Consider the following 12,513-nt stretch of genomic DNA (forward strand, 5'->3'; position numbering starts at 1 on the left):
AAAATCTGTCCACGTGGTATGTGGATGGCCCCTAAGGATATTTAAAGTTGTAGCGAAAAGTCGCGCGCAACGAAAGTCGCGATGTCGATTTAATTTATCACTATTGACATTTACGGAAATTATAATCGCCCTTTTCACCAACAGTTTACCCTGAGAAGTTTACCCATAGGAATAGTTGGATGGTGCCACATCAATATTGTGTTAAATTCGCGTAATTTTGCATACCTGAATAAAGAATATATCTAAACTTCAATGAAACATTTGTACGCTCGAAAAATCTCAATTTCTTGTCGTAACCGTAACGGGCGAGATGGTGCGTGCGCATCAACTCCGCAAGGTGAAAGAGAACAGTCATTGCTCAGTGAGAAGTGAGAACATCTGTTGCAGGTGGCGAGGTTTTAGCACGCTTGTTTTTCTTCCAGCTGTTTTATTGCAAACTACCCTATTTTTAGGTACAGATATATTTAAGATTACATTCAATTAAATGAAACAATATTGAAGAAAAAACTTAAATCATTTACGTCAAAATATTTCATAGTTTTCTTTTCCAGTTAAATGTTTTGTTTGATAGTAAATTAACAATGTAATAAACAATTCTCATTAGTGTAAAAAACGAATAAAGATAGATATAGTGTTACTGGGGGTAAGCCACATCCCTGTCACGAACGTCATCCCCATACCTTTTTTATTGAAGCCGTTTTACTCTAGCTCTCTGGGTCGATTATACGTTAAAAGGCTGTCAGTGCTTGCGAAACAGCCGAATAGACCTATTTACGTACGAATGTGTTAGTGCCACTTGTTGAGGAAAATATTTACAAATAGCTGTTTTGTTTGCAATGCTATGTTTTAGGCAGCTGGACAAATATTCAGTTGAACACTCATTATATGTTTTTAACTTGTTTCTGGATGATTTTTCATTCGTGATCAAAAATCAGAAGAAGCTGCTGAACATTATCGACCAAAAATGGTAAAAAGTGATAAAAAGTCGGAGCAACGAGATGCGATGATTTACAGTTTGGAGGAAACAAAAGCAACTTTACATGAGTTTACACGTTCATTAGTGTGCGTAGGTGAAAAGTCACTTGTCTCTATAGAACGTGTAAACTCATGTAAAGTTGCTTTTGTTTCCTCCAAGCTGTAAATCATCGCATCTCGTTGCTCCGACTTTTTATCACTTTTTACCATTTTTGGTCGATAATGTTCAGCAGCTTCCCCCGATTCATGATCACGAATGAAAAATTCATTCAGAAACGAGTTTAGAACTTATAATAAGTATTCAACTGAATATTTGTCCAGCTGCCAAAAACATAGCATAGCAAACAAAAAAGCGATTTGTAAATACTTTCCTCAACTAGGTGCACTAATACATTCGTACGTAAAAAGGTCTATAAGCTCCGTCAATGCGAGATCAACCGTTGCTGCAAGTGGTGTGTAGAAATGGAAAAAGCGAAGAACGACTGTTTCGTTTTGAACGTTTTATGGATTTTGTGCAGGACATAAATGGTCACGTACAAACATGTTTCAACATTTCACGAACTAATTTCATTTTTGTCATATGACTTACATTTTAAGTTTAGTAAAGCGGGCAATGTATGTAGTTTTTCGAGAATGCGAAAATGAACGGGAATCGTGTGGCTGACTTTTAGGCTTAGAAAAAATTTTCCCTCGTCCGTCTGGACTAGTGCCATCATCATCAGCGGCGGCTTCAGGAAACAGCTGTCATGAAATCGGTCTGGGGTAAGCCCAGCACTGAGCGTAAGGCTGACACCACTGAAGTTTTACTATAGAAAACACCAAGCGATTGTGTTTCCAAGTATGTGAAAAGATAGTATCTAACATTTTGGGCATTTCAAAACATATCGAAGCGACCGTCAAACGTCAAAATAATAAATCTAACACACGCTACTGTACTGCCTTAAATCGCATATGAGTCTCATCTGGAAAATCATCGAGTTGAGAATACAGCGCTTAAAGATATTTTTCTTGTTTTGGGTATTTCACCGGTTTGGGGTGGGTTATTCTTATCTCTTCGGCATAATGTAATAAAATAGACTATAATCATAACGTCTTTATCAAAGAATTGCCTTTTTCGTGAAAATTACAATGAAAAATAAGGAAGAGACTGATATGCGATTATTTAGGACATCAGGTAACAAAATAATCGCATACCAGTCTCACTTTCAACCGTTCGGTGTAGGAGTAGTCATATTTTCTCAAGTATTTTGAATATGGGCCGACGTTTATGGCCGCAGACAGCTTCTATGCTGCTTGGAGAATGGCGGAGACGTACACCCATTACTTGTCCCGACTTTAGGGTCGTCTTAGAAAAAGCAAAATATAAGGTTGAAGTCTCGGATATGCTACTGAATAATTTCCTTTCTTACGTCTTCAGTGTTTCGCAACACGTGATGAATGCAACTATTCCGCATTAGCCCGTGCATTTAGCATATGGGAAAAGTGGTATTGAAAAAGGATGTTTCCAATTTCATTACAACAGTGACTAGACGGAAGACGACGGCGATGAAAAGAGCTGTTTTTAGCTAAGCAACTAAAAACGATTTCTTCTGAGTTCTGAAAATTTCAACTTGAATGATTATTTGAAGTGAGCAGATCGTCCACAGGAAATTAACCCCTTACAGAAAGAAGCATTGCTCAAGGCTATTATCCCTCTGATTGACGAAAGCAATAACCTTTCGGGAGCGACTTTCAGAAAAAAAAGATTCAGTGTCTACTTAAAATTAACTTTCGTTTGTAATTTATTTGAAATAACCTTGCATTATGTGATTATTTGATGATTTGTCACCAGTATAAAGCTTGAAAAACAGCACCAAATATTTGTTAGGGGCCATCCACATACCACGTGGAAAGTTTCGGGGGGGGGGGGGGGGTTGTGGAATGCTACGAATGTCCACGGTCCTTACAAAAAAAAAAGAATTTATATAGACATTTGTCCACGGGGGAGGGGGGGGGGGTAATATTCGTGAATATTGAAATTGTTTTCGCATAGTTTCAACGTAATCTGGATATAAAATCTTACAAAACTAGAAAACGTTGTTAGATATACAATAACAAAAAACTGAAGTGATATTGGTTACACTGCAAGCGTTTTGTTTATCTTTTGATGGCGCGTTATGACCCGCTTCGAATATATATAGAAATCGTTCATATAACTTAAATATTAATTTGATCAAGTAATTTTAAGTTGGGTGTTGAATGCTACGACTATTGTACTAAGGAAAAGCATTTTACAGGTACGTAGTGTTATTAGATGGTGTAATGTCTTACGAAAAGACCAAGTGATAGTGATTGTCATTCTTGAACTCATGTTATTAAAAACATTTCCAAAACCAGAAAAAACAAGCTTGTTTTCGAAATGCGGTTGTATTACTGATGAAAAACAACTTCAAACACAATATAATAACACATGTTTCCAATTGCGCTTGTAGTACACTTATATGACTATTTTCGTTGTTACTTATTTTCTAACATGTTTTGTGTGTTACTTGGGTGGATGGCCCCTTATAAAGATTTAAGAAAAAAAATATGGAAATACTTAAAAAAATATGGAAATATGGATACTTAGGAAAATATTTGGTGGGACTGATATGCGATTATTTTAAAGACGGGACAATTTGACCTCACGTTTTTTCTGACTTTTCCAAATAAAACATGCTTTTTTGTTCCCTTGATCGATAGTAGAGCAAGAAATAGATGGAATCTGATTTTGATTTTTAATTCAAAAACGATGGAAATCCATATGGGACTGGTATGCGATTATAGGCAGTGTAGCGGATATATTTTTCGCGAGTTGAACTTAAGCAATTATGCATGTGAAAACATTAAAATACTTTTTCGTTACTCTACAATTTATTGCCTGTATTGTAAGTAATCTCGATTTAAGGTAAATTGAAACGATAAATTAACAGAAATACAGTAAGGTCGTTTTTCATGCGGGTTGCTTTCCTTCATTGTCAAAAACGGTACAAGATATCGACCTTATTTCAATCACGTTTTCCGGCCACGAGTGATCATATATCAGTTTTAAAAAAAATCAAAACTTTTGGTGAAAATACTCAAAATTTAAAATATTGCATTTTGGTCTCTAGACTGGCCACTATAATATTCAAACGAGGTTTAAACGTTTTTTTTTTGTTCGTTATATTTGCACTCAAAAAAGTCGTTTTTTACGCGGGCCCATACAAATTTGGAACGCATCCCCCGCGTTAAAAACGACCTTAGTGTACACTCTTTACAAAATTTGTGCTCTCGGGGTAAGACCGTCACCCAGTGCCCGTAAACCCGGCATGGTTCGGGATTAGTTGGATGCTACTGACAAACATTTTCCATCTATCAGAGATGCCTCACTGCTGCCAACGAAAGTCGACTCGTAGAAGTTGGATTCAGGAAAACCTAACCCATGCAAAGAGTTTTTCTAAGACGTTTAGGATCCGGAGAACTACACTACACGAATACGTTTCTGACAAGGTGACAAGCTCAAAGCTTGGACAATGAAAGACCATCTTTACAACAGACCAGAAAACGGAGCTTGTGCGGCACCTATTTCACGAACCACGACGTACGGGAGTTAGCTTTGGAGCTTGCTGTAAGGAAGGGAATTATTACCCTTTCAACAAACTGAAGAAAATGACAGGACAGTGTTACATGTTATATACTGAAGCCTACGCAAGCTGCAAAAGCACGATTATTCAACGAAGTTTCCATTAATTCCATTTTCGACATGTACGAAGATGTGCTGACAAGGACCGTGTATTTAATGCCAAAGAAACAGCTGTATCCTTTGTATGTGAGGTAATGTTAGAAGAATTCTTGAAAGCAGGTACCAAGGTACCTTCGGATAAGAAGAAGGTTGCTACCCGCAAGGGCAAAAAAACAAATTGGCATCATTCCATCAGCAGAGCGAGGAGAGCCAACGAACTATGTCGGCAAGCAGCAAATACTTTCCACCATTCGTTATATTTCCCAGAGCGCGAAAGCAGGAAGGTCTCAAACATGAAGCCCCAGAGGGAACAATATTTGCGTGCAATCCGTCGGAGTACATGATTACCGAAATGTAGGACATGTTCATGCTACAGAAGCTAAGCCTGTGTTACTGATAGTAGATGAACATTCTTCACATACCAAGAACTTGGCAGTTACAGAGAAAGCTAAAAACTCACTGTAACAAGATGCAACCATTAGATGTCTCGTTTGTGGGTCCATTCAAGTGATAATATTCCCAGGTTCCCCCCCCCCCCCTCGAGTGCTTCAAAGATCTCGCAAGAAGATGAACCAGACGAGCCACTGCAACCGACATTGGAAACCCTTTTTGCCAGGCGAAAGGCTTATGATTGTAAATGATGGTAAATATTTTTATATGGTAGTTTATGTTGATTCTAATTTGTTCAGCGAATTCTCCATTTTGTGTGTTCATTCATTCGTAACACAGTAACTGAAGTTTTTGTTTGAAAATTAGGTAAACTTTGCAAGCCTGCTTGGTTATGTCTACAATGTTTACCCGTGTGTGCGCTTATAACTAATCTAAGCATAGCTGAATATATAGGTTTTGCAACCCGCCAAGTGTTTAAAGTGCAGATAATTTTCAAACTCTCTAAAGCTGTTACCCGATCAGAAGAGCATAACTAAAAAATTACAAAATTCTATCAACGTGAAATACAAATAACATATTTTGATACAATTTTGTAATTTTCCACATAATTTTAATAACAAAATTGAATCTGAATGAGTTACAATAACAAAACGTGAAATGAAGTAGTTCTGAAACAAGCCTAACTAATTTTTCGTTTTTATCAAAACCTGTTGTTTCCAACAATGTTTGTTATTAAATTGTTCTATATACTATCTTATTTTGTTAGAAAGCTGATATATTAGTAACAAATTTTGATATGTGTTTGATACTAGTAGAATCATTTCTGTTATAATTTCTGTTATTTTAACACCTAACGGGACCAAATTGAAAACACAGCCTGTAAGGTTTTTCCCGTAACAAACTAACAACTTCTGTTACATTTTTGTTTTTTCTTTCTGATCGGGTAGTTATTAATCACTGTTAGTGTTACGTTAACAGTTTAGTTCAGAAGAATCAGTATTACCTAGAGTATCAATAATTTCTGAATCTTTCGTTTTATTTGTAGAGGATGGCCAACGTTTCAAAGAACTTTTGAAGGGTTGCTGTTCATGGTATGCAAGGATAATTTATGTCTGTCTACACCGGAAAAAGAGGGCTTTCGACACTTCACGAAAATAATTGTACCTCTTTGTGGCAACCTCCTTGCCGAAAAACATTCACGTCTTTTAGGGAAACGAGATACTACGACATCAGTTTCTACATTCGTAAATGTCTGTTACAAATCCCTTCCATCTGTATTACTACACTATGGACTGATGGACAGAGCGACATCAAACAAATAGCTTTTGGGCATGCTGAACCAAATCTACAGAATTTTTCACACTTTTTCAATCACCATTCGCACACCAACCGATAAAATGGCAGCATGGTTGGTAGACGATATGGAAAAGTACCCGATAACCCACGGAAAAAGTGTGAAAAATACTGTAGATTTGGTTCAGCAACTAGAAGGGTTCAAAATTAACTGTATTAAGGGTATAGGGTACTGTATGTAAGGGTACAAAATTAACTGTGTGTGGCTGTAAACTTTCACTGCTGTTAGCCAACGGTTTCATGAGCGATTTCGAAGATGCCGCGGGAAAAGAGAATTATTTCCCACGAGTATGGAAAAGATACGTGGATGATGTTTTTGCACCGGTGAAAGAACGACACCCATCCCAAACCTTAGATCTGCTTAACTACCGTCACAACTCAATCAAATTTACGGTAGAGCGGGAAGTTGAGGGTAGATTGCCCTTCCTAGGGGGGACAAAAGTAAGCAGCCTTTCATTCCATGGCCCATCGGCTGTTCAATGTACCAATGAAAGCCGAGGAGTTTGCCAAAGAACAGCAACAAATTTACAAAGCATCAGAAATAAATGGCTATGACAGAAGATTCGTGGACAAAATCCTAAGGGAACAAAAACGCGTAAACAAGAAAAACAACAAATTACCACACTATTGCCCGAAAATAGAGAAATAAAAAGGATCAGTTTACCCTTCTATCCCAAATTAACCAATCCAATAAAAAATACACTGAGAACGTTCAAATCGTGCACAAAAACGAAAACACATTGTGGGGCTTGCTATGCAATTTAAAGGAGAAAGTTCACCCAGATGAGCATCCTGGAACATACCGGATTCTATGCCACAATTGCCCCTCGGTGTATATCGTGCAAACTCGACGCAAGGTGAAAGTGCGAATCGAAGAACGTAAACATGCCGTTGATAATGCGGAGTCTTGTGAATCTAGTGTAGCCGCTCACATCGTAACTTAAGACCACCAAATAGACTGGAAAAACGCGAAAATTATAAAAAACGTGAGTAAAACGTCTCACTTAAATGCTTGGGAATCGCTTCACATCAGCAATTCGGCAGAACCGCTGATGAACGAAGACGATCGCCCCATCACATCCTGCCTATTCAACATAACAAAGCAGAGAATCTTGTAGCATCTCCTTCCTCGCTGACGAACAGCGTATAAATAAGCTGTAACCAGTCGGACTCTCCTCCTGAAGATGGGCGGTATTACGCCCGAAACCGGTCGAGTTTAAAGCTAAAAATTTTAAAATGTTTTAATGTAGTAAGAACGATAAGTGTTGTGTTTAGTCCCGCGTCGCATCGTATAAGTGATTTCGAGAAGTTTTAATTTGAGATTTATAAACAACGTACGATAGAAAATTTTTGAAAATCACGTTTTGCTTGGAAAATGCGGCTCTTTCAAATGATATACAAAACTAGTATAGCTAAGCAACTACACTGAGGAATGTGCCGTTTTAACTAGTGCACACTGGAAAAAATGAGCCCAAATTCCCACTAATTAGAAGCTGCTGGGCAGGCAACCTGAAATATAGCATTTTTTAGGTAAAATTGATCAATAAATCGATTGGTGATATTTTAATTCTGTGCAGGGCACGGGAAAAGGAAACATAGCCAAAAAACGCAAAAATAGAGTGAAAATAGGCAAAATAGACCATTTTCAGTACTTAGCCCGAAATAAAACCATCGCCAAGCGATTTGTTGACCAATTTTATAAAAAAATGCTATATTCCAGTTTACCAGTCCAGCGGCGATTATTTAGTGGAAAAACCGGAACCCACATTTTCACTAAATAATCGCCGCTGGGCTAACAACCTGAAATATAGCATTTCTTGTGTAAAATAGATCAACAAATCGAATGGTGATGGTTTCATTTTGGGCAGGGCACGGAGTATTTTTGGAAATCTGTGCCATTCACAGAATGAAAATATCACCAATCGATTTATAGACCAATTTGACATAAGAAATACTATATCCCAGGTTGCCAACCCAGCGGCTTCTAATTAGTGGGAATTTGGGTTCATTTTTTCCCAGTGTGCAGTGGCGGGCACGCCAATTAAAAATTTAGCGACGCTAATCGCTAACCCGCTAACTGGAAAATCATGCTCGATAATCGATGAACCCATAGTAGCGGAATTTTGCTAATCGCTGATATTAATCTTATTAACACGTACACACTTTGATATTATCACCGAGTATGGTTAAATAAATTACCAAGATTTAAACATCTGAGATCTCGGTAATACATAAAAATACCGAGATCCTGTAAAAACAACCTGTAATTGATAACCTGTCAAACATTAACGAGATTCTCGGTAATATTTTACTAAGATACAGTAAAATCTTTTTATCTTTTTACGACGATTTTCCGAATAACGCGGTTTTTACGTTGTTTTTTTTAAATATCGCGATTATTTTTAAATGGTATTTTTTGCACGATTTTTCAACCTCGCGTAGAACAGTTACAGTAAGTAATAGTACCGGTAACAGACTATAGCAGGGTCATCGACCAGAAAAATAACGATAAATTTGAAATTTTGCTTAGTGGGCAATAATGTCGCTAGTGTCGCTATAAACAAGCGTGCACATTCATTATCAAAGACAAAGCCTATAAGTAATGCCGCTTGTGCTGTTTTAAGCAAGCGTGCACACCCATTAGTAAAGACGAAAACCGTTTTACAAAAATAAGTTAGTAGGCAATAAGCTCACATGGTGGGGCATGAGTGTAACGTTTCGAATAAGGACGAAGATGTTTCATGATTTTTGTTCGAAGAGGTACGTCTGTTTGTCTGTGGTAGGGTGTTTTTTACGCAGTTCAAATTTTTACACGATTTTTTTACAACGTTTTTGCAAATAACGCGTTTTTTTTTCACACGGTTCTTTTTACACGGTATGTAGAATCGTGTAAAAATATACTTTACTGTATGTAATCATGAAATAATTCCGAAACTTATTTTAATATTGAACTCTCCGAAATCTCCACTGTCAAATTATTACGAGAATTTCCCAAACATATCTTCAAATCAATTCAAGATTCAATAAGCAACCATTATCAAATAAATTAGGTATGGGTAATTGAAAGCAGGGCTTGAAAGCCCTAGATAGAGTTTTTGATAATAAATGGAAACACTGGCAAGTGTCTTGCCGAAAAATCAAAATGTTTCATGAGGTCAATTTTAACGAAAATAAGAATAACTAGGATCCACTTGTCACATCCTGTCCTAGATCATTATTAGGTAGCGTGCAATGGGATTTATAACGATGGCAAAATGGATTAAAACGTTTATTAGTTTCAAAATTTTACAGTTCAAATCTGGTATAAAATAAAATTTGTACAGTCGTCGTTCGATAACTTCAACATGTTTACATTGCAGTTATCTAATGCCGTTCGATAATTGCAACACTTGACACATGCTAAAATTTAGAGGGGGGTTCGTCACTACCATTTTTGTTTTATGTATGTATTTTTTTAACCCGTAAAGACTCGGGACGGAACTTGTTTTTTGAAAATGCTCGTTCTCAGCACTGGAACGGCCGATTTGGGAAAACTTGGAATTTATTCAAGGGGAATAGTTGCTCCAAGTTTTGGAAAAGGTTTCACCCCTCTGGATCCCTCCCCGTTTTCGTGAGACACAAATATGCCTGTGTTTTTTTCTAATTTTTCAAACAGATTGAGCAAACACTGGGAATTTCCATACGAATCAATTGTTCCATGTATCAAATCATGTCAGGTAGATGAAATATGGTATGTAAGAGTGAATTTTAGATTTTTTTAATTATTTCAGTACAAAATCACAAGAATACGTATTTTTATAAAAATTCAAATAACAAAATCGTTCTTCAAATTTAAAGCTGTACATTTTTGAGGCAAGGTCTCCTGGATCCATACGCGATGAAATATTCATTTTAGCATGCAAATATTTTGAGAAAAACGAGTTTAAATTCACTGAAGTACGTATTTTCATTGAACCCTGATTTTCTCAGTCTCCCACGATAGTTTTCAACTTAGCTCCTCATTTTTCAAGCTCTATATTTTTAGAGTAACGTCTTCTGAATCCAAAGATGGTGGAAGATTTATTCTAGCATGCACAGATTTGGAGAAAATCAAGTTTTCATAAGAACTCGTACTTTAGTGAATTCAAACTCGTTTTGCTCCAAATCTGTGCATAATAGAATAAATCTTCCAGCATCTTTGGATTCAGAAAACGTTACTCTAGAAATATAGAGTTTGAAAATTGAAGAGCTAATTTGAAACATACCGTGGGAGACTGAGTTAATCAGGTTTCCATGAAAATACGTACTTTGGCGAATTTAAACTCTTTTTTGCTCAGAATGTTTGCATGCTAAAATAAATATTCCATCGAGTTTGGATTCAGGAGACCTTACCTCAAAAAAGTAGAGCTTAAAATTTGAAGAACGGTTTTGTTATTTGAATTTTTATAAAAATACGTAGTTTTGTAATTTTGTACTGAAATAATTTAGAAACTCCAAAATTCACGCTTACATATTTCATCTACCTGACATGATTTGATACATGGAGCAATTGATACGTATGAAAATTCCCAGTGTTTGCTCAATCTGTTTGAATAATTGGAAAAAAACACAGACATATTTGTGCCTCACGAAAACGGGGAGGGGTCCAGAGAGGTATCACCTTTATCAAAACTTAGAGCAACTATTCTCCTTGAATAAAATTCCAAGTTTCTCCAAATCGGCCGTTCCAGTGCTGAGAACGAGCATTTTCAAAAAACAAGTTCCGTCCCGGGTCTTTACGGGTTAATAGAATAGTGGAAAAAAATAGCAGAAAACTAAAATAGGCAAGCTTCTCGATCGATCAATTTGATATTCATATTTCCGCATTATAATTCATTGCGTTTTAGTAACTACTTTACATAACCAATTTGTAGGCGAAGATAAAGTTCATCACTACAATAGACTATTTCACGAGACATTTCTGAACTCAATTCATGAATGAAACTTTGACAGAAAGCTCGGAACCGCTGACATAACGCAAGTAAAAGCAACATCAATGTCTGCAACAAGGTTGTTAATCGATAACCTATCGAAAACGCCGATAACGATACCGTCTGTTATCGTTATCGACGATGACGCTTACGTCTTCAGACATTATCGTTATTGTCAAAGACGATAGCTGCTGGACGGAATCGAAACAATAACGTTTGTTTCTCAACAACCACTGCAAAAGTAATTTTTGTATCATTAGATGTATAATTTAGATGCATTTTAAATGCCAATATGACAATGCCACATACCTTGCTATTCATATTTTTGCAAACAATCACAACCCAAACATTTTTTTGCATGGTGAGAAGCGAAACATAAACAAATAAGGAAAAGTTTCTTCCTGTTGCCTAGGTATACTTCGTCTCCAACCCTCCGAAGTGAAAAAACGTTTCTTCACCCCGTGCCTGCTTTTTGATCAAGTCAGTACACCACTCGCACCCACAGCAGACAAAACAGGCATAAGACGTTAGTGAGCTGATAACGTTTAGTGACTATCGTCATCGCCGATAACGTAAATGTTTGAAGGCGCTATCGTCATCGTCAATAACGATACCATACGTTATCGGTAACGGCGATGACGATTATCGACGATATTCTATCGTATTAACAACCTTGGTCAGTAAAATCCGGGACACCTGTCAGTTCGTAAAATGGTCTATTTGACGCTAGGTCACAAAATATTGTTTGTAATCTACTATGCTGCTAATCTACTATACTGCCTCGCTGAGTAGTGAAAGCTAGCAAACAATAAACAAGGGATATTTTTTTCTCTCATAATAATTACGGAAAGTGAACCACATACTATGGTGATTTTGCTTGCTTCATTGATTAATAGAGGAGATTTATAATCTCCCATCTATAAAATGAAAAGACAAGTAAACGAAATCGAAAAAAATCGAGCGAAAAGAAAGAGCGCTTTTAAAATGTTTCTAGAGATTCAACAATTTTCATTTTCGAATGCATTTAGAATTCGCGAGATCTGTCACTTCAATGTCAAATATGACTTTGACATCAGATTTGACGGATTGCGGTCCGAAAATTGC

Source organism: Wyeomyia smithii, chromosome 3 (genome assembly GCF_029784165.1).
Source record: "Wyeomyia smithii strain HCP4-BCI-WySm-NY-G18 chromosome 3, ASM2978416v1, whole genome shotgun sequence".
Taxonomy (NCBI): domain Eukaryota; kingdom Metazoa; phylum Arthropoda; class Insecta; order Diptera; family Culicidae; genus Wyeomyia; species Wyeomyia smithii.